Below are 23,006 nucleotides of genomic sequence, written 5' to 3'. Positions count from 1 at the left end.
AAAGAGCAGATTTTTTATGTAATATCTAAATAGATGTTCAGAGGCACATTATCAGCAACCATCTGAGCATTGTTGCATTGCATTGTGGGATTGTTGACATGCTGTACACTGCCTACTGTTACCTACCTGGCTACCTGCCAAACTTTTTTGAATTTACTCTATATAAACTAATCGGTCAAAATTATATTTTAAGAGTTTTACCAACGCAATATTTTTTATCTGTTGACCTCTTACCCAACTTTACTACAACGGGACTCTTTTTGGACATAATTAACGGATCTACTCACCCCGACGCTAAGGATCATTAAAATGTCTTATCACTGTAATGGTTGTAGCAACAACACGGAGGAGAACTATCGTCTTCAGTTAAAGATAGAAAAGTTAGAGGCTCGGCTTCTGACGCAAATGTCAGGCAAGGATTATGCTAGTGTAGAAATAGAAGAAACTGCGTCAGTGCCACCAGGAAGAAACAATAGTCTTGTTAGCCCCCCCGGCACAGCTCCTGCAGCCGGGCATTAACTTTCTATTAGTCACTGGGAAGAAATGCCGTCGACCAGTTGCTAAATCCAACTCAGACTTTCAACAGGTTTTCCCCACTGGATTCAGAGTCAAGGTCCGAGCCGTCTTCGGAGGGGAAAGATCTACCGGTGGAAAAACTAAAAACTTTAGTCATCTGCGATTCCATTACCCGCAGTATTAGACTAAAGAATCAGCCGGCGATCGTACACTGTTTACCGAGGGCAGAGCCACCGACGTAGCCGCAAATCTGGGGTTGGTGCTAGCGAAGTCCAAAACTGGCAAGTATAGTGAGTACAGAGATATTGATATTCACGTTGGCACCGATGACGTTAGGATGAAACAGTCAGAGGTTACGAAGCAGAACATAGCATCAGCGTGTAAACTAGCTAGAAAGATGTGTCGGCATCGAGTAATTGTCTCTGGCCCCCTCCCAGCTAGGGGTGGTGACGAGCTCTACAGCAGACTTGCGCAACTCAATCGCTGGCTGAAAACGGAATTCTGCCGGTCGCAGGAGCTAGAGTTTGTAGATGACTGGCTTTCTTTTTGGGATTCTTCAAGAAATAGGGCCAGGCCTGATCTGCTGAGGAGCGACAGACTCCAACCTAGCTGGAGTGGTGCTCTTCTTTTATCTAGGAACATTGACAGGAGTCTCACTACTATAGCCTCAAAATGAGATAGGGTGCAAGTCAGGCCGCAGGTTGTTAGCCAGCCTGCTAGCATAGTGGAGTCTGTCGATAGCATAGCCAGAGTAGTTAGTACAGCTTTACCTATTGCCACTGTGACTCGTTCCAGGCTGAGAAAAGTTAAACAAGGTAGTGCTAACAACAGCAAACTTACTAAGATAAAGCCTTCCTCCACCTCGGTCACAAATAAAAATGACTGTTTCACCTCGCAGCTCAAAATGGGACTCCTAAATGTTAGATCCCTTGCTCCAAAGGCAGTTGTAGTAAATGAATGAATCTCTGATCATAAACTAGTTGTTATTGGTTTATGTGAAACGTGGCTAAACCCTGATGAAATAATTGCCTTAAATGAGGCCTCTCCTCTTGGCTATACTAGTGATCATATCCCTTGTGCACCCCGAAAAGGAGGGGGTGTCGCTAATATTTATGACAGTAAATATAAATTTACTCTCAAACATATCACTGATTTTCATTCTTTTGAAGTTTTACTTATGAAAGTTAACCAGGCCGATAAATCGTTTTACATAGCTATTATTTATAGGCCCCCTGGGCCATACACAATGTTCCTCAATGAGTTTCCAGAATTCTTGTCTAACCTTGTAGTCATGGCAGATAGTATTCACATTTTTGGAGATTTCAATATTCATATGGAAAAGTCCAATGATCCTCTTCAAAAAGCCTTTGAAACCATAATTGACTCAATGGGTTTTATCCAACATGTCTCAGGTCCAACACATTGCCACAATCACACCTTAGATTTAGTCCTGTCACGAGAAATAGATATTGTAGATCCAATCATTTCCCCCCAAAATCCAGGAATATCAGATCACTGTCTTATTACATTTACCGTTAAAACAAGAAATACACTTGCTCCGCAAACAATGAGTTTCAAAAGCCGTACTATAAATTCTCAGACTACAAATAAATTCCTTGATATTCTTACAAGTTAGCTCATTAACGACAGAGTAAATAAATCTGTAAATGATCAAATCGAGGATCTAAACTCAACACTGCGAAACACATTAGACACAGTTGCACCACTAAAAACTAAAGAAATACGCAACAAGAAACTTGCTCCCTGGTATACAGACAGCACTAAGCAAGCCTCCAGAAAATTGGAGCGAAAGTGGCGCTCCACCAAGTTGGAAGTATTCAGACTAGCCTGGATAGACAGTACACTACAATACCGAAAATCACTCACGTCTGCTCGATCAGCTTATTTCTCCAACCTGATTGAGGTGAAGAAAAACAATCCAAAATGTATCTTTGATACAGTTGCAAAGTTAATAAAAAAGCAAAGCTCAACAAGTGAAGTGGGTCTTCACTTTAGTTGTAATGAATACATAAACTGCTTTGATGAAAAGATCATCACCATTAGAAAACAAATAACGGACTCCTCCTTCAATAGTTATGGTCTTCAAAATCTTAGTTGTCCTAAAAATGTCCTGAACCTCCCTGACCAGGTGTCAATGGGGACACTTGAATTTTTTGATACCATATCGCTCGACACATTCACTAAATTTGTAATGAGTTCTAAACCCCCAAACTGTCAACTAGAACCCAACAAAATTACTTAAAGAGCTATATCCTGTGCTAGGTCAGCCAATGCTGAACATAATAAATTGCTCCCTTTCCTCCGGATGTGTACCAAACTCACAAAAAATTGCGGAAATTAAGTCTCTTCTAAAAAAATCTAATCTGGATCCCGACATATTAAACAATTATAGGCCAATATTGAACCTCCCGTTCTTCTCAAAAATCTTAGATAAATGTGTTACCCGACAACTGAATGCCTTCCTTAAGACAAATAACATTTATGAAATACTCTAGTCTGGTCTACTCTGACAAGTCAAAGGTATGCTTTGGTGTTCTTCAAGTCTCAGTTCTGGGCCCATTATTGTTCTCACTATATATACTCCCTCTGGGCGATGTAATCCGAAATCACAACGTAAACTTTCATTGTTATGCTGATGACACACAGTTATATATTTCAATGAAGCATGGAGAAGCCCCTAAATTAGCTACTTTGGAAGCATGCGTTTCAGATATTAGGAAGTGGATGACAGATAATTTCTTGCTCTTAAACTCAAGGAAAACAGAAATGCTTGTTTTAGGACCCAGAAAACAAAGAGCATTGTTAGCAGATCTCAATGTGAACCTCAACGGCTGCATGGTCATATCCCAAAAAACTGTAAAAAACCTTGGCGTTACCCTTGACCCTGACCTCTCCTTTGAAGAACATAGAAAATATGTCTCAAGAGTTGCTTATTGCAAAAATTAGAAACTTTCTATCAAAAACTGATGCTGAAAAATGTATCCATGCTTTCGTTACTTCTAGACTAGATTACTGCAATGCTCTTCTTTCCGGCTAACCTGACAAATCAATAAATAAATCAATAGAGCTGCACATGGCTGCTAGAATCCTAACTAGAACAAATTTGAATACATTACTCCTGTCCTAGCGTCCTTATACTGGCTGCCTGTTAGGGTTAGGGCTGATTTCAAGGTTTTACTGTTAACCTATACACTCACCTAAATTATTATTTGGAACGCCTGTTCAATTTCTCATGAATGCAATTATCTAATCAACCAATCACATGGCAGTTGCTTCAATGCATTTAGGGGTGTGGTCCTGGTCAAGACAATCTCCTGAACTCCAAACTGAATGTCAGAATGGGAAAGAAAGGTGATTTAAGCAATTTTGAGCGTGGCATGGTTGTTGGTGCCAGGCGGGCCGCTCTGAGTATTTCAAAACAATCTGCTCAGTTACTGGGATTTTCATGCACAACCATTTCTAGGGTTTACAAAGAATGGTGTGAAAAGGGAAAAACATCCAGAATGCGGCAGTCCTGTGGGCGAAAATGCCTTGTTGATACTAGAGGTCAGAAGAGAATGGGCCGACTGATTCAAGCTGATAGAAGAGCAACTTTGACTGAAATAACCACTCGTTACAACTGAGGTATGCAGCAAAGCATTTGTGAAGCCACTACACGCACAACCTTGAGGCGGATGGGCTACAACAGCAGAAGACCCCACCGGGTACCACTCATCTCCACGACAAATAGGAAAAAGAGGCTACAATTTGCACGAGCTCACCAAAATTGGACAGTTGAAGAATGGAAGAATGTTGCCTGGTCTGATGAGTCTCTGTTGAGACATTCAAATGGTAGAGTCAGAATTTGCACACTTTAGGTCCCTTAGTGCCAATTGGGCATCGTTTAAATGCCACGGCCTACCTGTGCATTGTTTCTGACCATGTCCATCCCTTTATGACCACCATGTACCAATCCTCTGATGGCTACTTCCAGCAGGATAATGCACCATGTCACAAAGCTCGAATCATTTTAAATTGGTTTCTTGAACATGACAATGAGTTCACTGTACTGAAATGGCCCCCACAGTCACCAGATCTCAACCCAATAGAGCATCTTTGGGATGTGGTGGAACGGGAGCTTCGTGCCCTGGATGTGCATCCCACAAATCTCCATCAACTGCAAGATGCTATCCTATCAACATGGGCCAACATTTCTAAAGAATGCTTTCAGCACCTTGTTGAATCAATGCCATGTAGAATTAAGGCAGTTCTGAAGGCGAAAGGGGGTCAAACACAGTATTAGTATGATGTTCCTAATAATCCTTTAGGTGAGTGTACATATGTGACCTAGCGGCAATCGATAGATATTTAATATCATAGATACATCATTGCAGATACATAATTGCAATAAGCTTATGAATGATGGTATAGCACAACTACAGTCAAGAATTAAGAACATTAAGAGGAGAATGCGATCACTGTACACTACCACTGTACATAGCGGCAGTTAAAATAAATAAAAGAGTACTGTAGATTAGCAGCAATATTGGTTGTGCTAGACATTCATATTCAAGGCAGGTCCCTTGCTCCTAATGGCTCCTGTAATACAGTAATCAGATATTGTACTTAAATGGTCTGACATGATTTTGAGAATTGCATGACATTCAAGACAATGAACACAACATGCTAGCGCAACTATAGTCTTGTTTTTACCTGATTGTAGAGCCAGCTGTGCCCGCAGCTTGACATTCTCTTCAGTCAGACGTTTATCAGAAGCTAAAAAGCACAATGAAATGTCAATAGCTTAATAGTGAAATAAACAAAACTGCCATATAGATGTAATTTCAGAAAGGCAGTACAGTATTTTAATAAAAGGCACCCAATCAGACAAATGCAGTTTCATGTAGACAAGATGCTATCACAACTATAGTCTTGTTTTCACCTGATTGTAGAGCCAGCTGTTCCCTCAGCTCGACCTTCTCTGGTTGATCTTCTCCAAATGCTCTGAAAGTAAAGACAGACTTAATTATTCAGTCCTAAATATCTGGTTATTTTACAATCACAACTCAAATCGCAGTGTCCGCCAAAATGTTTATTCTTACCTTCATGTGCAGAGCTAAAACTTCCCCAAACCTTGGCCATCTTGCCCTTAAAAATAAATTGAAATTGACAAAATTAGAAGCAACATGCTTTAATAACAAGTTAAGCATCTGGGTAAGTGAATGAACCCACAAATACATATGTAGCAGTCCTCCACATTGTGCCGTGTAGTACTTCTCTGGTACCGTGGAGTACTGTGCTTGCTCCATCCTAAAAATAAACATAAAAGTCTGTGAACAGGTAAATATGGTGAAACCAAGTAAACATTGCAGCAATTACGAGGTCAACATGTAATTCACATACCTCCAGGGCTGCAATCCACAGGGTGTTGTGGTGTAGATGTGCGTCGTTAGGGTGGTAGGGGCCCACGCTGGAAAGATTTCACATGTCTAGGAAAAGTTAAGGTTTTGTAAGCATTTACCATTCCAAGTTTCAAATTGTTATTACGTTTTCAAATTCACTTGCATGCTTGATGAGATTATAAGGGACAGCTTCCCAGGTGTCTTGAGGTGGTGAACAAGTTCGGGCAAACTTGTCGTGGCTGAAGGACTTCCTGCTGGTGATGCTGTGTGGTGGCCTGTATCAAAGTCCCCCTTTGAGCCTCAGGCGAGGAACTATTGCCACACAGTCATCCTCCTCCGGGAACAAAACTACAGAAAACGTCATGACCTGAAAGCAATTTTTAGAAAAGAGGTTTAAAAAAACGGCAGCATAAGACACACACAGGCTAGCTAAGAACAATGTGGATACACAGACACACAAGACACCTCAGTAACGGAATTGTAACAAGTGCAGGTTTAGCTAGTCTAGTTAAATGTTACTGCCAAGAGTAACGTTATCCACATGTGGATTTTAAAGGAATAAGCACATATATTCTAACATTCTAACTTGTTGATACACTAAGAAACACGATGTAGACAAGTTAGCTAACGATGTTACCATACCTGTTGATATGCCGAAGAAGCACAAAACATCCGAACTTGAGGAGAAACAAAGAAACAAAAAATAGTAAGCAACCAAACTTGTGGACACACGAAGAAACACAAGAGTTCCTGTAGGGATTTAATCTCAGGCCAACGCTGTTTTTTTCAAGCTCAGTTTCTGTAACTTGTTTTCCCGCCAATGGTTTAGAACTTGTGTTCAGCTACCAGTTACTTTGACTAAAGAATTTGAATGTTAATAGAATATTGCAAACAGTCATTACGTTCTTACTCAGTAACCTAACAACACTGAGTTATTTATAATAACACAGAACAGAACTCACCATAGCTATGTAAGTGACCCTGCATTCAATCATTTTCAGTCCGATGTCCAAAATAATCTTGATCTTTGTTTGTATCAGGAGTTCATCAAATTGTAGTAAAACAATGTCATAATCCACATGTTGTATTGTCCAATTCAACGTCAATTCAAACGTCACCTCGCTGGCGGGGAAGGAGCCTGAGATTGTGCGTGAGGTTGAGAGGTTCCGATTAGAGGTAGTCGGGATCACCTCTACGCACGGCTTGGGCTCTGGAACCACACTCCTTGAGAGAAGATGGACTCTTCACCACTCTGGAGTTGCCCATGGTGAGAGGCGGCGGGCTGGTGTGGGTTTGCTTATAGCTCCCCAGCTCTGCCGCCATGTGTTGGAGTTTACCCCGGTGAACGAGAGGGTAGTTTCCCTGCGACTACGGGTCGGGGATAGGTCTCTCACTGTTGTTTGTGCCTACGGGCCGAACGGCAGTGCAGAGTACCCGACCTTCTTGGAGTCTCTGGGAGGGGTGCTGGAAAGTGCTCTGACTGGGGACTCTATCGTTCTACTGGGGGACTTCAACGCCCACGTGGGCAACGACAGTGACACCTGGAGGGGCGTGATTGGGAGAAACGGCCCCCCTGATCTGAACCCGAGCAGTGTTCAGTTATTGGACCTCTGTGCTAGTCACAGTTTGTCCATAACGAACACCATGTTCAAGCATAAGGGTGTCCATCAGTGCACGTGGCACCAGGACACCCTAGGCCGCAGGTCGATGATCGAATTTGTTGTCGTCTGACCTGCGGCCGTATGTCTTGGACACTCGGGTGAAGAGAGGGGCGGAGCTGTCAACTGATCACCACCTGGTGGTGAGTTGGATCCGATGGCGGGGGAGGAAGCTGGACAGACTCGGCAGGCCCAAGCGTACTGTAAGGGTCTGCTGGGACGTCTGGCAGAGTCTCCTGTCAGAGAGATCTTTAACTCCCACCTCCGGCAGAGCTTCGACTGGATCCCGAAGGAGGCTGGAGATATTGAGTCCGAGTGGACCATGTTCTCCACCGCCATTGTTGAAGCGGCCGCTCTGAGCTTTGGCCGTAAGGTCTCCGGTGCCTGTCGAGGCGGCAATCCCCGAACTTGGTGGTGGACACCGGAAGTAAGGGATGCCGTCAAGCGGAAGGAGGAGTCCTATCAGGCCTGGTTGGCTTGTGGGACTCCTGAGGCAGCTGACGGGTACCGACAGGCCAAGCGGACTGCAGCCCGGGTGGTTGTGGAGGCAAAAACTCGGGCCTGGGATTAGTTTGGTGAGTCCATGGAGAAGGACTATCGGCTGGCCTCGAAGAGATTCTGGCAAACCATCCGGCGCCTCAGGAGAGGGAAACAGTGCCCTACCAACGCTGTTTACAGTAGAGGTGGGCAGCTGTTGACCTCAACTGGGGATGTCGTCGGGCGGTGGAAGGAGTACTTCGAGGATCTCCTCAATCCCGCTGTCGCGTCTTCCATTGAGAAAGCAGAGGATGAGGGCTCAGACGTGGACTCGTCCATCATCCGGGCTGAAGTCACAGAGGTGGTCAAGAAACTCCTCTGTGGCAAGGGACCGGGGGTGGATGAGATCCGCCCTGAGTACCTCAAGTCTCTGGATGTTGTGGGGCTGGTTTGGTTGACACGCCTGTGCAACATCGCGTGGCGGTCGGGGACAGTGCCTCTGGGATGGCAGACCGGGGTGGTGGTCCCTCTTTTTAAGAAGGGGGACCGGAGGGTGTGTTCCAACTATAGGGGGATCACACTTCTCAGCCTCCCCGGGAAAGTCTATGCCAGGGTTCTGGAGGAGAATACGGCCGATAGTAGAACCTCGGATTCAGGAGGAACAGTGTGGTTTTCGTCCGGGCCGTGGAACACTGGACCAGCTCTATACCCTCTACGGGGTGCTGGAGGGTTCATGGGAGTTTGCCCAACCAATCCACATGTGTTTTGTGGATTGGGAGAAGGAATTCGACTGTGTCCTTCGCGGCATCCTGTGGAGAGTGCTTCGGGAATATGGGGTCCTGGGTCCTTTGCTAAGGGCTGTCAGGTCCCTGTACGACCGAAGCAGGAGCTTGGTCCGCATTGCCGGCAGTAAGTCAGACTTGTTCCCAGTGCATGTTGGACTCCGGCAGGGCTGCCCTTTGTCACTGATTGTGTTCGTAAATTTTATGGACAGAATTTCTAGGCGCAGCCAGGGGCCGGAGGGTGTCAGGTTTGGGGACCACACAATTTCGTCTCTGCTCTTTGTGGATGATGTTGTCGTGTTGGCCACTTCTAACCAGGACCTTCAGCATGCACTGGGACGGTTTGCAGCCGAGTGTGAAGTGGTGGGGATGAAAATCAGTACCTCCAAATCCGAGGCCATGGTCCTCAGTCGGAAAAGGGTGGTTTGCCCACTTCAGGTTGGTGGAGAGTGCCTGCCTCAAGTGGAGGAGTTTAAGTATCTAGGGGTCTTGTTCACGAGTGAGGGAAGGATGGAACGGGAGATTGACAGACGGATCGGTGCAGCTTCTGCAGTAATGCGGTCGATGTATCGGTCTGTCGTGGTGAAGAAAGAGCTGAGCCGCAAGGCGAAGCTCTCGATTTACCAGTCAATCTACGTTCCTACTCTCACCTATGGTCATGAGCTTTGGGTCATGACCGAAAGGACAAGATCCCGGATACAAGCGGCCGAAATGAGCTTTCTCCGCAGGGTGGCTGGGCGATCCCTTAGAGATAGGGTGAGAAGCTCGGTCACCCGGGAGGAGCTCAGAGTAGAGCCGCTGCTCCTCCACATCGAGAGGGGTCAGCTGAGGTGGCTTGGGCATCTGTTTCGGATGCCTCCGGAACGCCTTCCTGGGAAGGTGTTCCGGTCCCGTCCCACCGGGAGGAGACCCCGGGGAAGACCTAGGACACGCTGGAGGGACTATGTCTCCCGGCTGGCCTGGGAACGCCTCGGTGTCCCCCCGGAAGAGCTAGAGGAAGTGTCTGGGGAGAGGGAAGTCTGGGCATTCCTGCTTAGACTGCTGCCCCCGCGACCCGGCCCCGGATAAGCGGAAGATGGTGGATGGATGGAGTCTTAAAGAATTACAAGAACGTGGGATTCCTAGCGTGCAGAATGGTGATGGTCTTGCCTTACATGCATTCACATTCGCTACAGCGCCATCTACGGTGTTTAAACACAGTAAGGAACTGTCCCCCATGAAGCAATTAAAGTTGAGGCTATAGGCAAGTAGTTTAGCCGATACCATGCAGTGGAAAATGGCCATTAGTTCAGGAGTAGAATTATGGTAAGCAATGGTAATAGACGGCTGTTTCTATGTGTTTATTGTACATATCTACACAAAGGTCCTTTACACAAGCAATAGTGCAAAAGTCAAAGTCTATTTTATTTATTAACTACCAATTTTGTACACTAGGATTTAACAATATTAAAATAAAAGTTAATACACATAATCACTACAAGAATAAAAGAGGTAAAATAGCATCTCTGCTGGACGAAAATGGCAACACAAGCAGATACAGCAGATCACAGCGCACGCCCTCTCTTCGACGGCTAGCCACCAGCGTAATGCAGTCGTGCCGCTGGTGGAAAGCTGCCTGAGATGCAAATTAGTTTATGCAAATTGAGATTAGGAGAAAAGCGGCAAAAGCTGGTGGACATTATAGCCTCCTGCGGCCTGCCAGCAGCAAAACGCCGGTGGGCCGCCATCGATTGCTCACTGGGGTCTGGGTTATTTGCTACGAAATCTTATTCCACCACCTTACAGCTTCAGATAAACATTAAATTTCATTTAAAAAAAATTATATTATAATTATTAATGAAAACACTTGGTTTTCGATATTATGTGAGGATCAGAAGTATAAATCTTCTTAGTATCCATACGCCCATCCCTAGTAATGGTACATGTATCCGTACCGTACGGTAAAGGACGTTCGGTTCGGTACGCGTTGTGATCCGAATGAATATAGTCTAGTTTTAACCACACACGTTACTTTTTTGTGTGCAAAACTAACATTTAAACAAGTCGTCGTCCCGACGATTTGCATGCGTAAGTTGAACCCAACATTGTGGGGATAAAAAGTACAAGACAATTCACACGTAATTCATAAATCGCATCACTTCAGTGGGGCTACTGAAATTATCAAACCTAGTGGCAAAGTTGGTTTTCAATGCACCTATAAATCCCATCATTACCTCAGTGATTTACAGGTCTGATGTGCGCAATGTGGGTAAGTGGAGCATTTTGCCTGGACATCAGCAGAAAAAAGTGGGCGCTTTCATTCTCTGAAATGCATTAAGCCTCAAGTTGTGTGACACTTTTATATCTGCCCTGCAGCTCCATGTTGAGTGTGTTCAAGTGATGGAAAATGTAGTTCAAAAAGCAAACGGCAGCAGAAAACTCAACGTTCTCCATTAGATACAAAGTATGGGCTTTTTTTCTGCTTTGAATTATGGAGAAATTAAAGGATCTCCTCCCTTTGATCACAAAATGATTTCAATGAGTTTCCTTTGCTATGCCATTTAATGTAATTGTGGATGAGCAAATCATTATATTGAGCATGTCTGACATCAACTGGGGGAAAAGTTGGTGCTGTAAGCTAGAGGTGTAACGAATAAAGTTAATAATTGCCATGACACAGTCCAAGGTCTATTTTAACTCCCCACTTAGTTTGGCACACGAGGCTTTGGTGGATAAGGCAATGTAGCAATCTCAGTTGTAGAGCCACAACCGCCAACCTAGCGGACAGGCCCCAAGTCCGTCTTGCCATTGTGGGCGCACAATCGGTTACCAGCATGTTAATATGTTCCAAATCCAACTGGTTCTCCCCAAAGAATGAGACAATTGTATTAAATAGTATCTCACAAGTTGTGTGTCCCACCAAAGGAATTTGTCCTAGGAGATCCTCCCGAAAGCATTTGTCATCAAAGAATCGAACATAGAGGCACAGCTGTGCTACATTGCTGTTGTCAGTTGATTCATCCACAGCTAGAAACATCACCTCCGCCTTCCTCAGTTTGTTCAAAAGAGTCTAGCTAACGTCAGATGCAAGGGCCTCTACTTATGTTTGAGGTGTCTAATAGGGGAATATCCTTGATAGAATCAGTCAAGCTGTTTCGGTTTTTCTCATCTGTAAGTACCACCTCAACTGATGTAAGCATACAATGCTTAACAGTCTGTGTCTGTAAACAGCTTTTTCCTTTTGCCTAATATCCATGAAATTCATCCAGCGTCAGCCACTAGTTGCCATGTGGATTATAAATCACGTTAGTTACCATTGATAACCATCCATTTCCAAAGGAATCCCAGAGACGATGCGGAAAAATAGCATATATGTAAAATGTTCATATACTAAAACATCACTGGCTGGAAGAAGCATTTTGGAATGTCTATTGATAATGGCCTATGCAACTCTTGTTGCTCTGACAGAAGGTGCTTGTCATCTTTACACACTGCTCAAAAAAATTGAGGGAACACGTAATCATCACACTAACACCAAGTCTAAGTGTGAACTAGCAGCTATTACTAGAGTTATTGATTATTATAAATACATATGAGTGCAATAAGCTTATGAATGGTGGCATAGCACACTACAGCTACGTAGTAAAAATTTTGAAAAATGTACACACAGCAAAAATATAGCGTGAGGATAAAGCAATAATATACACAACCATAACATTATGACCACCTCCCTAATATTGTGTAGGTCCCCCTTTTGCTGCCAGAACAGCCCTGACCCGTCGAGGCTTGGACTCCACTAGACCTCTGAAGGTGCGCTGTAGTATCTGGCACCAAGACTTTAGCAGCAGATCCTTTAAGTCCTGCAAGTTGCAAGGTGGGGCCTCCATGGACTGGACTCTCTTTACCTCCTCTCTGTAAGCGTTCTCATCATTGTTGGAGATGAGAACCAGGATGGTTGTGTTGTCCGTGAATTTGAGTATTATATCAGAGCTGTGTGTGGCCACGCAGTCATGTGTGAACAGGGAGTACAGGAGGGAACTGAGTATGCAGGCCTGTGGGGCTCCAGGGTTCAGGGTCAGTGCAGAGGAGGTGTGGTTGCCCACTCTCACCACCTGGGGTCTGCCCATCAGGAAGGCCAGGAACCAATTGCAGAAGGAGGTCTTAAGTCCCAGGGTCCTCAGCTTAGGAACAATAGCGGTTGAAATAATGATTGCGTACCCAGTCGTGAAGGGAGAGAGTAATTCAATTATTTATTGCAGCATAGATAGTCTTCTTCATGAGGTTACAGATCCAGTCTTCATACTTGATGCCTTACCACCTCAATCTCATCTCACTCAATCTCAAAGAAACTTCTGGTCATACCTCAGCTTTATAGACATCCCAACCTGCAATACTGCAGTTCTGTAAGCCCATTGGCTAATTACTGTTGCTTTGAATGAACATGACTTCCTATGTACGGATAACAAACAACAATCTGTTTATCTAAACATAACAAGCATACACTTCAACAAAGACAACCCCCAAAAAAGAAATGGTTTTGCAGGTGGTGGCCAAAGTCAAAGTGAATGGGCCTGGAGACGTTGTGGTGAATTTTATGTTGCTTGCAACATCATCCAGCTTGACCGGTTTGAAGTGGGTCAGTGATGGTCTGGGGAGGCGTATCCTTGGAGGGCTGCAAAGACCTCCACATGCTAGCCAATGGTACCCTGACTGCTGTTAGGTACCAGGATGAAATTCAGACCCATCGGCAGACCATAACGCTGGTGCAGTGGGCCCTGGGTTCCTCCTGGTGCAGTGGGCCCTGGGTTCCTCCTGGTGCAGGACAATGCCCGGCCTCATGTGGCCAGAGTGTGTAGGCAGTTCCTGGATGATGAACACATTGATGCCATAAACTGACCTTCGTTTCCCGGACCTGAATCCAATTGAGAACCTCTGGGACATTATGTAATGGTGCATCTGACGCCACCAAGTAACGCCACAGACTGTCCAGGAGCTCACTGATGCCCTGATCCAGGTCAATGAGGAGATACCCAAGATATCTAATCACACCATTTCACACCCTCTTTTCAAAGATTTAACATGTACTACATGAAATGTACAACTATGAGCAAGGTTGCTTCTCTCTTTGAATAACCTCACTGCATACACAAAAAAGTTGGTATGCTGGGTAAAATGTAAATAAAAATAGAATGCAATGATGTAAATAAAAATAGAATGCAATGATGTGCAAATCATTTCTCTCTGAATTTAAAGACAACAAAAAATATTGAAACTGAGAAATAGTACTGTTTTGTGCAGCCCTGTATTAAATAGAAAAAAGTACAAAGACAACATATGAAATGTTGAAACAGACATTTAATTGTTTCATGAAAAACATGCGCCCACTTTGAATTTGATGCCAGGAACACGTTTGAAAAAAAGATGTGACAGAGGCAACAAAACACTGGAATAGTTGTGTTGAGGAAGATGGAAAACGTTAGCAATTTATCAAGTAAAGACTCCTTCAGTCATTAGCATTAACACTTAATTATTTCAGGTTTAATCATATATTTGGGTACAAGCATCATGACAAAGAGTACAAGTACAGAGACCAACACAGAATGGTGTCATGACAGTTGTTCTGATTATGGCATTTCAGGTTCAAGCTTATTGTCTCTTCCAACAGTACAGGTGACGACATCAGCACTTGCAAAAATGTACATACAAAGTTGTTGCCATGATGTAGCCTAGAGAATGCAAGGTTGCATACATTTCATTTCATTTATTTTATTTATAAAGCACAAATAAACATTACTTCCGTAGACCAATGTGCTGTACAGAGACAACTGCAGATAACAATAAAGAAAATAACACATGATAAATTTAAACAATACATACATAGCACCAGGACAATTTCCTCCACTATTATTTGCATATGCCAGCTCAAATAAAAATGTCTTTAGCCTCACTTTAAAAATGCCAAGGGTTAGTGCAGCTCTGATTTCAACAGGGAGGCTATTCCACAGTTTAGGAGCAGCAATGGAGAAAGCTCGGTCTCCTCTGGTCTTAAGTTTTGTTCTAGGGACCACCAGAAGGCCTTGGTTTGCAGACCTAAGAGCTCTCGGTGGTTGATGAACAGTCAGTAAGTCCTTGAGGTAGGATGGAGCCATCCCGTGTAGTGATTTAAAAACTAGTAATAAAACTTTAAAAGGAATTCTATGGCAGACTGGTAGCCAGTGAAGTGCCTTGAGGACAGGAGTTATGTGATCTCTTTTTCCGCGTTCCCGTCAGAGCTCTTACAGCGGCATTCTGGACTATTTGAAGACGGTTCATGGATGATTCATTGATCCCCAGATAAAGTGAATTACAATAGTCTAGCCTTGTGGTGATAAAAGCATGTATAATTTTTTCAAAATTAGAATTAGATAGTATAGATTTAATTTTTACCAGGGTTCGTAGCTGGTAGAAGCATGATTTCACAACTTGATTGATCTGTCTATCAAGCTTTAGGGCACTATCTAGTACCACTCCCAGGTTTCTTACATATGGCTTCACATATGGTGTCAGTGTACCAAGATTTATATTTGTTGTGTTATGTAGACTGGAAGATGTAAACACCATAACCTCAGTCTTTTTCTCATTCAGACTAAGAAAATTTTGCGACATCCATGCTTTCACCTCCTCAAGGCAAGCAGCGATCTGTGTTTGATTTTTATTAAGAGGAAAATATATTTGTGTGTCGTCTGCGTAACAATGATAATTCAAGTCATATTTTTTAAAAATAGTACTCAGAGGAAGCATGTATAGAGAAAATAACATCGGAGCCAGTGTGGAACCTTGCGGAATTCCACACATTAATTTTGCTGAGGAAGATCGGTGGTTACTAATGTTAACTGAAAAACTCCTATTGGTAAGATAAGACTGAAACCAATTTAAAACTGTGCCTTTAATGCCCACTATGTGTTCTAAACGAGATAATAAAACGTTGTGGTCTACCGTATCAAAGGCAGCACTTAAATCCAGGAGTATCAGTGCTACTGAGTTTCCAGAGTCAGTGGCTATAAAAATGTCATTTAGCACTTTTACAAGCGCCGTTTCAGTAGAGTGAAATTGTTTAAAACCGGATTGAAATATGTCAAAAATTTTGTTTTCGTTTAAAAAAATTTGGAGCTGACTTAGAACTACTTTATCTAAAATTTTTGTTACAAATGGTAGATGTGAAATAGGTCTGAAATTTGATAGGTCAAATGGGTCTAAATTTGGCCTCTTTAGTATGGGTTGCACTGACGCATGTTTTAAGCACTCAGGGATGACTCCCAACTCAAGGCATTTATTTACCAAATGTAGAAGTGTTGTACCCACTACATTAAACACTTTTTTTAATAATCGTGCCGGGATAGTGTCTAATGGAGACCCTGTAGGTTTTAGCTGCTTTACAGTGTCATTTAAAGAAGTCATAGTAATTGGTATAAACTTATTTAGCCTGCCGGTGAAATTCAACTGGCCTGCCGGGGCGCCAGTGATCACATGCATGTTATTTCTAATTTCAGCTATCTTGTCTATGAAAAATTAGCAAAACCGCTCACACATAGCCACTGACTCACTCGGGTAGATGGACACAACTGGATTTGTGACATTATTAATAATCTTAAAAAGAACTCTAGGATTGTTGTAGTTCTTATCTATGAGAGTAGAGAAGTATTTTGATTTGGCCATTCTCAACTCATTTTGATACTTAAAAAGAGAATCTTTAAGCATCTCGTAAGAGATCTGTAATTTGTCTCTTTTCCATTTCCTCTCGGCCCTTCTGCATATCTGTCTCAGGGTTCGGGTGGTATTATTTACCCATGGTTCAGAGGATGTTTTTTGATTTTTTCTTTTTAACGGTGCTATATCATCTAAAATTATACTACAAATGGAATTAAAATTATATAATAGTTCGTCCGGGTTCAGATCTGGTGAAGCAAGTTCAGGGTAGTTTGAGAGCTCCTCAAAAGCTTCAGCAAAAGTAGTAGAAGTAGCGTCAGTGATTCTACGTGTCTTCAAGACAGTTTTATGTAGATTTATAGGGTTAAGTGCTAGCGGCATATTGAATGTGATAGGGTTATGATCAGAGAAACTATGTTTGCATATCTCAATTTCACTCAGCAGTATCCCATGAGAAAAAATAAGGTCAAGGGTGTGCCCCTTTATATGTGTTGGTCTACTCACCAGCTGCACTAGGTCAAAATCTTCAGTTAAATTAATAAATTCTTTAGCAATTGAATTTTGGGGACAACATATATGAATATAAAAAATACAGACATAGATCCAGGAGACATTGGTAATCATAGAATATCGGTTGCCCAGACAGCTTGGTGAAAGCTCACAGATGACAGCAGGGGCATGTCACTATTGGTGGTTTTGCTAACTCAGCTCTCCCAATAAGGAATAGAGTCCTGTTCACCTCTATAATACAAGGAGCAGGAGTCCCACTGCTGCTATTAAGACGTACCCCCAAAAGGGAGACTATTTCTAGTGATTGCTGCTAGGCCCAAGGCCTAGTCTACCACTCATAGATGGAGACTAGGAGCATTACTCAGCCGACATTCCATTCATTACTGCCCCTAAATACAGATAGAGACATCATGAGTTGCTGACAGGGTTGTTGAGTATACGCAATGCCTTCTAACAGAAAATTTAAAAAATACGAATATTACGTTCATTTGCTACAGTGTAATGCTCAAAAACTAAACCTGGTGGAATATCACACAGTTAATCAGGTCAATTGGGAATAGGTCAGTAATATTATTGGGTATTGAAAGATCATTCCAGAGAGGATGGGTGTGTCAGGAGTGAAGATGGGGAGGGGTTCACCACTCTGTGAAAGACTGCATGGGCAAATGGTGCAACAATTTAGGAATAATGTTTCTCAACGTAAAATTGCAAAGAGACTTGGAATCTCATCTTCTACGGTAACATAATATTCAGAGAATCCGGAGAAATCTCTTTATGCAAGGGACGAGGCCAAAAACCAATATTGGATGGCTATGATCTTCGGGGCCCTCAGCATTAAAAACAGAGTGATTCTGTAGTGCATTCTGTAGTGCAAATCACTGCATGGGCTCAGGAACATTTCCTAAAACCACTGTCTGCGAACACAGTACGTCGCTGCATCCACAAATGCATTTTAAAACTCTACCAAGCAAAGAAACCATAAATAAACAATATCCAGACAGACAGTCTTTTTCAGGGAAGGCCATGCTTATTTCAGCTAGACAATGCGAAACCACATTCCGTACATAGTACAAGAGCATGGCTCCTTAGTAAAAGAATCCGGGGGCTAAACTGGCCTGCCTGCAGTCAAGGCCTGTCACCCATTTGGCACATTATGAAACAAAAAATACGATAAAGGAGACCCCGAACTGTTGAGCAGCTGAAATCCTATATCAAGCAAGAATGGGAAAACATTTCAGTTTCAAAACTACAGCAACTCCTCTGTTCCCAAACACTTACAGAGTATTGTTGAAAGATGTGTAGTAAACACAGTGGTAAACATGCTCCTGTCCCAAATTTTTTGAAATGTGTTGCTGGCCTCAAATTCTAAATGCGCATGTAATTTTCCAAAGAAAATCTCAGTTTCAATATTTGTTACATTGTCTTTGTACAATCCTCAATTAAATATAGAGATAAATGAAAAGCAACATCATTGCATTCTGTTTTTATTTGCATTTTATGCAGCATCCTAACTTTTTAGAAAACAGTGTTGTTTAACTGACTAACAAATTCTATAAGAATCTTTAGGAAAAGACATTGAAAATGAAAGCTAGCTACAAGCTACAGTGGATATAAAAAGTCTACACACCCATGTTAAAATGCCTGTTTTTTGTGATGTAAAAGAATGCGACAAAGATAAATCATGTCAGAACTTTTTCCACTTCTAATGTGACCTATGTGAACATTTCAATTGAAAAAAGGGTGTTACAATAACCTGGTTGCATAAGTGTGCACACCCTCTTATAACTAGGGATGTGGCTGTGTTCAGAATTAACCAATCACATTCAAACTCATGTTAAATAGAAGTCATTACACACCTGCCATCATTTAAAGTGACTCTGATTAATCACAAAATGTTCAGCTGTTCTAGTAGGATTTTCCTGACATTTTCTTAGTTGCATCTCAGAGCAAAAGCCATGGTCCGCAGAGAGCTTCCAAAGCATCAGAGGGATCTCTTTGTTGAAAGATATCAGTCAGGAGAAGGGTACAAAATAATTTCCAAAGCATTAGATATACCATGGAACACAGTGAAGATAGTTATCATCAAGTGGAGAAAATATGGCACAACAGAGACATTACCAAGAACTGGACGTCCCTCCAAAATTGATGAAAAGACAGGAAGAAAACTGTTCAGGGAGGCTTCCAAGAGGCCTACATCATCATTAAAGGAACTGCTGAAATTTCTGGCAAGTACTGTCTGTGTGCTACATGGGACAACAAACTCCCGTATTCTTCATATGAATGGGCTATGGGGTAGGGTGGCAAGACGGAAGCCTTTTCTTACAAAGAAAAACATTCAAGCCCGGCTGAAGTTTGCAAAAACATACATCAGGTCCCCAAAAATCACGTGGGAAAATGTCCTATGGTCTGATGAAACTTTTTGACCATAATTCCAAAAGGTATGTTTGGCACAAAAACAACACTAACATCACCCAAAGAAGCATGGTGGTGGCAGCATCATGCTTTGGGGGTGTTTTTCTTCAGCTGGAACCGGGGTCTTAGTCAGTGTGGAGGGAATTATGAACAGTTCCAAATACCAGGCAATTTTGGCACAAAACCTTCAGGCATCCTTTAGAATGATTAAGTTCACCTTTCAGCACGATAACGACCCAAAGCACACATCCAAATCCACAAAAGCATGGCTTCACCTAAAGAAGATTAATGTTTTGGAATGGCCCAGCCAGAGCCCAGACCTGGGTTCATCACAAGAACCTGGCATTGTAACAGGGGTGTGTATACTTTTTATATCCACTGTAGATGTAGCTTACCTAATTTATGAGCTCAAGCTTCAGCAGTCATTTATAAATGAAATATGTAAGGCCTAATACTGCAGTTAATTTAACACTTGTGCATCCCAAGACTGAAGATATCCAAGTTGGTATCTACGGTGGCCCGGAAGTGCCAAACAAAACCACAAATACCATTACACCCCCCAATAAAAATACTCCCCCCAATAGCAGAAAACACAACCACTTATACAATTGCACCAACCCAATAAAAATGCTCCCTGCAAAAGTGCAAAACATACCACAAATACAATTGCACACCCCAAATAAAGTTGAGCCATTGGTGGTTGCACTTGTCAGTACCTGCTGCCAGTGTAGACAGTCCTGGGCAGCATCTATCCAAGTATCCATATTGATAGTGAAGGACCTGAGGTCTTGCTGGCAGAGATGTTTATAGCTTAGCCAGAGCAGCCTGTTGGCCTTTACCCAGAGGACAATTCAAGAAGCTCCTCTTATTTAAAGTAACTACCTAGTGTTTCCAGATTATTATTAATTATAAGTACTTAAAATCTGATAGTTTAACTGTTAAATAGATGCATTTCTAAGTAGGAATGGTGTGGGCATTTAATGAACATAAAAAAAATACTGATGTGAGTAGACCATGGTTTAGCCTGTTCATCCTTCTCAGCATTTTTCAAATAGTATGTTTGAGGCACATGTTTTGCATGGGGTTTTTGGAGAAAAACAATTATCCTCTTTAAGCTTCTGCCTCAAAAACAACTACAGGAAAAGCATATTCATAGTTTGCAGCAAACAATGTTTGGCAGACACATCCGAATTGTCTTCCAGAAGTCTAGAATAACACTGTTGTTGCAACAGTTTATCACAAAACTATTTTGTGATTCAAATTTGGGAAAGTGTAAAACATTTTACCAAAACTGTTTGACAGAAGTAGTTTTTTTTCTGTAAATGGACACAGTGGCATTGTTTAATAGTCATTTATGATTGTCTTAAAGGGAATTCTAGAACCACACTATTTTTTTGCATAGTTTTGCCAATTTGATGGCAATGGCTTTTTCTACATGTTCTTTGAGCTGCTTATGAAAGCATGCACACTGCTCTACAGTAACACCAGTGTGGTTAACTGGTTCCTATACAGAAGCTGTGCGGTACCATTGGAAAACGCTATATCCTCACTGTGAGCGTGGAAAATGTGAAGGCAAGCTCCCAAATGAAAAACAGTCCTGATACAGACAGTATAAGAGTCTATTTAATGGAAGTCACAGAAAGGCTCAAACCACACTGGCCTTTAAAAGAACAGTAAAAACAAGCAGAAGCTCAACGAGCAGACAGTTTAAATTAGACCCAGGGTAAACAAGCAGCTGGGCCGTCGGTGTGACACTGAATACTAAGTGTGTGTGTGTCGATGTCCTAGGCTAAGTCTCACCACCCTGCCCATGGGCCAGCCAACACCAAACGCCTGCCTTCTTGGAAATGTTATGTTTACGCTCAGCTATTCCATTTCTCCTCCCTTCTGGAGTTTCCCCAGACCGCATCATTTTACCTCTAAACATCCTTTTACCTGTGTCAACCAAAGAGCCGTTTAAGAGAAGGAGGGAGTTGGGCCTTTTTAGATCGCTACCAACTCACAGGGTCCCCTATTAGGGAGGCTTAGAGGGCTCCACCCTCTGTTCCAAAACACACCCTGCCAGTCGAGTCCAGTTTAGGAGTCCCAATACAGAGACCATACAGAGCCCAGTGTTTCCAAACACAGTTGCACTGACCAGTGCTCCATCAAACCCTAACAAGATACTCCATGACTTTCCAACATGGCATTTACTTGAGATATTTTGCAACCAATAGGTCCCGCGTTCGAATCTCATCACAGTCAAAGTACACAACCTTCAATAGCTGTGTTATAGTAAGCCTAAAACACTTCACGGTTATATTGCGACTATTTTTGGTGGATTTCTGAAGTACACATCAGTGCATGCATTTTGGGGTAATATAGGCTAGATCAAAACCCCTTGGGGAGTAAAAGAGTCATCTTTTCACTGGACGAAAAAGTCAGTTATCGCCACCTACACTCACCTAAAAGGATTATTAGGAACACCTGTTCAATTTCTCATGAATGCAATTATCTAATCAACCAATCACACGGCAGTTGCTTCAATGCATTTAGGGGTGTGGTCCTGGTCAAGACAATCTCCTGAACTCCAAACTGAATGTCAGAATGGGAAAGAAAGGTGATTTAAGCAATTTTGAGCGTGGCATGGTTGTTGGTGCCAGACGGGCCGGTCTGAGTATTTCACAATCTGCTCAGTTACTGGGATTTTCATGCACAACCATTTCTAGGGTTTACAAAGAATGCTGTGAAAAGGGAAAAACATCCAGTATGCGGCAGTCCTGTGGGCGAAAATGCCTTGTTGACGCTAGAGGTCAGAGGAGAATGGGTCGACTGATTCAAGCTGATTGAAGAAGCAACTTTGACTGAAATAACCACTCGTTACAACCAAGGTAATTCACCAAAATTGGACAGTTGAAGACTGGAAGAATGTTGCCTCGCCTGATGAGTCTCGATTTCTGTTGAGACATTCAGATGGTAGAGTCAGAATTTGGCGTAAACAGAATGAGAACATGGATCCATCATGCCTTGTTACCACTCTGCAGGCTGGTGGTGGTGGTGTAATGGTGTGGGGGATGTTTTCTTGGCACACTTTAGGCCCCTTAGTGCCAATTGGGCATCGTTTAAATGCCACAGCATACCTGAGAATTGGTTCTGACCATGTCCATCCCTTTATGACCACCATGTACCCATCCTCTGATGGCTACTTCCAGCAGGATAATGCACCATGTCACAAAGCTCGAGTCATTTCAAATTGGTTTTTTGAACATGAAAATGAGTTCACTGTACTGAAATGGCCCCCACAGTCACCAGATCTCAACCCAATAGAGCATCTTTGGGATGTGGTGGAACAGGAGCTTCGTGCCCTGGATGAGCATCCCACAAATCTCCATCAACTGCAAGATGCCATCCTATCAATATGGGCCAACATTTCTAAAGAATGCTTTCAGCACCTTGTTGAATCAATGCCACGTAGAATTAAGGCAGTTCTGAAGGCGAAAGGGGGTCAAACACAGTATTAGTATGGTGTTCCTAATAATCCTTTAGGTGAGTGTATATTGATAGTAATTCTATCATTTGTGAATGAAAGAAAAACTGTTAAAATG

At 42.7% G+C, this 23,006-nt stretch overlaps 1 protein-coding gene and 1 long non-coding RNA gene across 2 annotated transcripts in view; one reads left to right on the top strand and one right to left on the bottom strand.

Annotated features, from left to right (window-relative positions):
- Positions 1-23,006, top strand: part of pappab (pregnancy-associated plasma protein A, pappalysin 1b) — a 222,641-nt gene that overhangs the window by 177,692 nt on the left and 21,943 nt on the right. The window lies entirely within an intron of this gene.
- LOC109615359 lies at positions 5,639-5,955 on the bottom strand. Its single transcript, XR_002196352.2, has 3 exons — positions 5,920-5,955; positions 5,749-5,826; positions 5,639-5,664 (listed from the first exon to the last, which is right to left on the bottom strand). It is a non-coding gene; the product is annotated as an uncharacterized LOC109615359 (long non-coding RNA).

This window comes from Esox lucius, chromosome 13 (assembly GCF_011004845.1).
Source record: "Esox lucius isolate fEsoLuc1 chromosome 13, fEsoLuc1.pri, whole genome shotgun sequence".
NCBI lineage: Eukaryota > Metazoa > Chordata > Actinopteri > Esociformes > Esocidae > Esox > Esox lucius.
The sequence above is the reverse complement of the archived record's forward strand: the minus strand, read 5'-3'. Positions and strand labels throughout refer to the sequence as shown.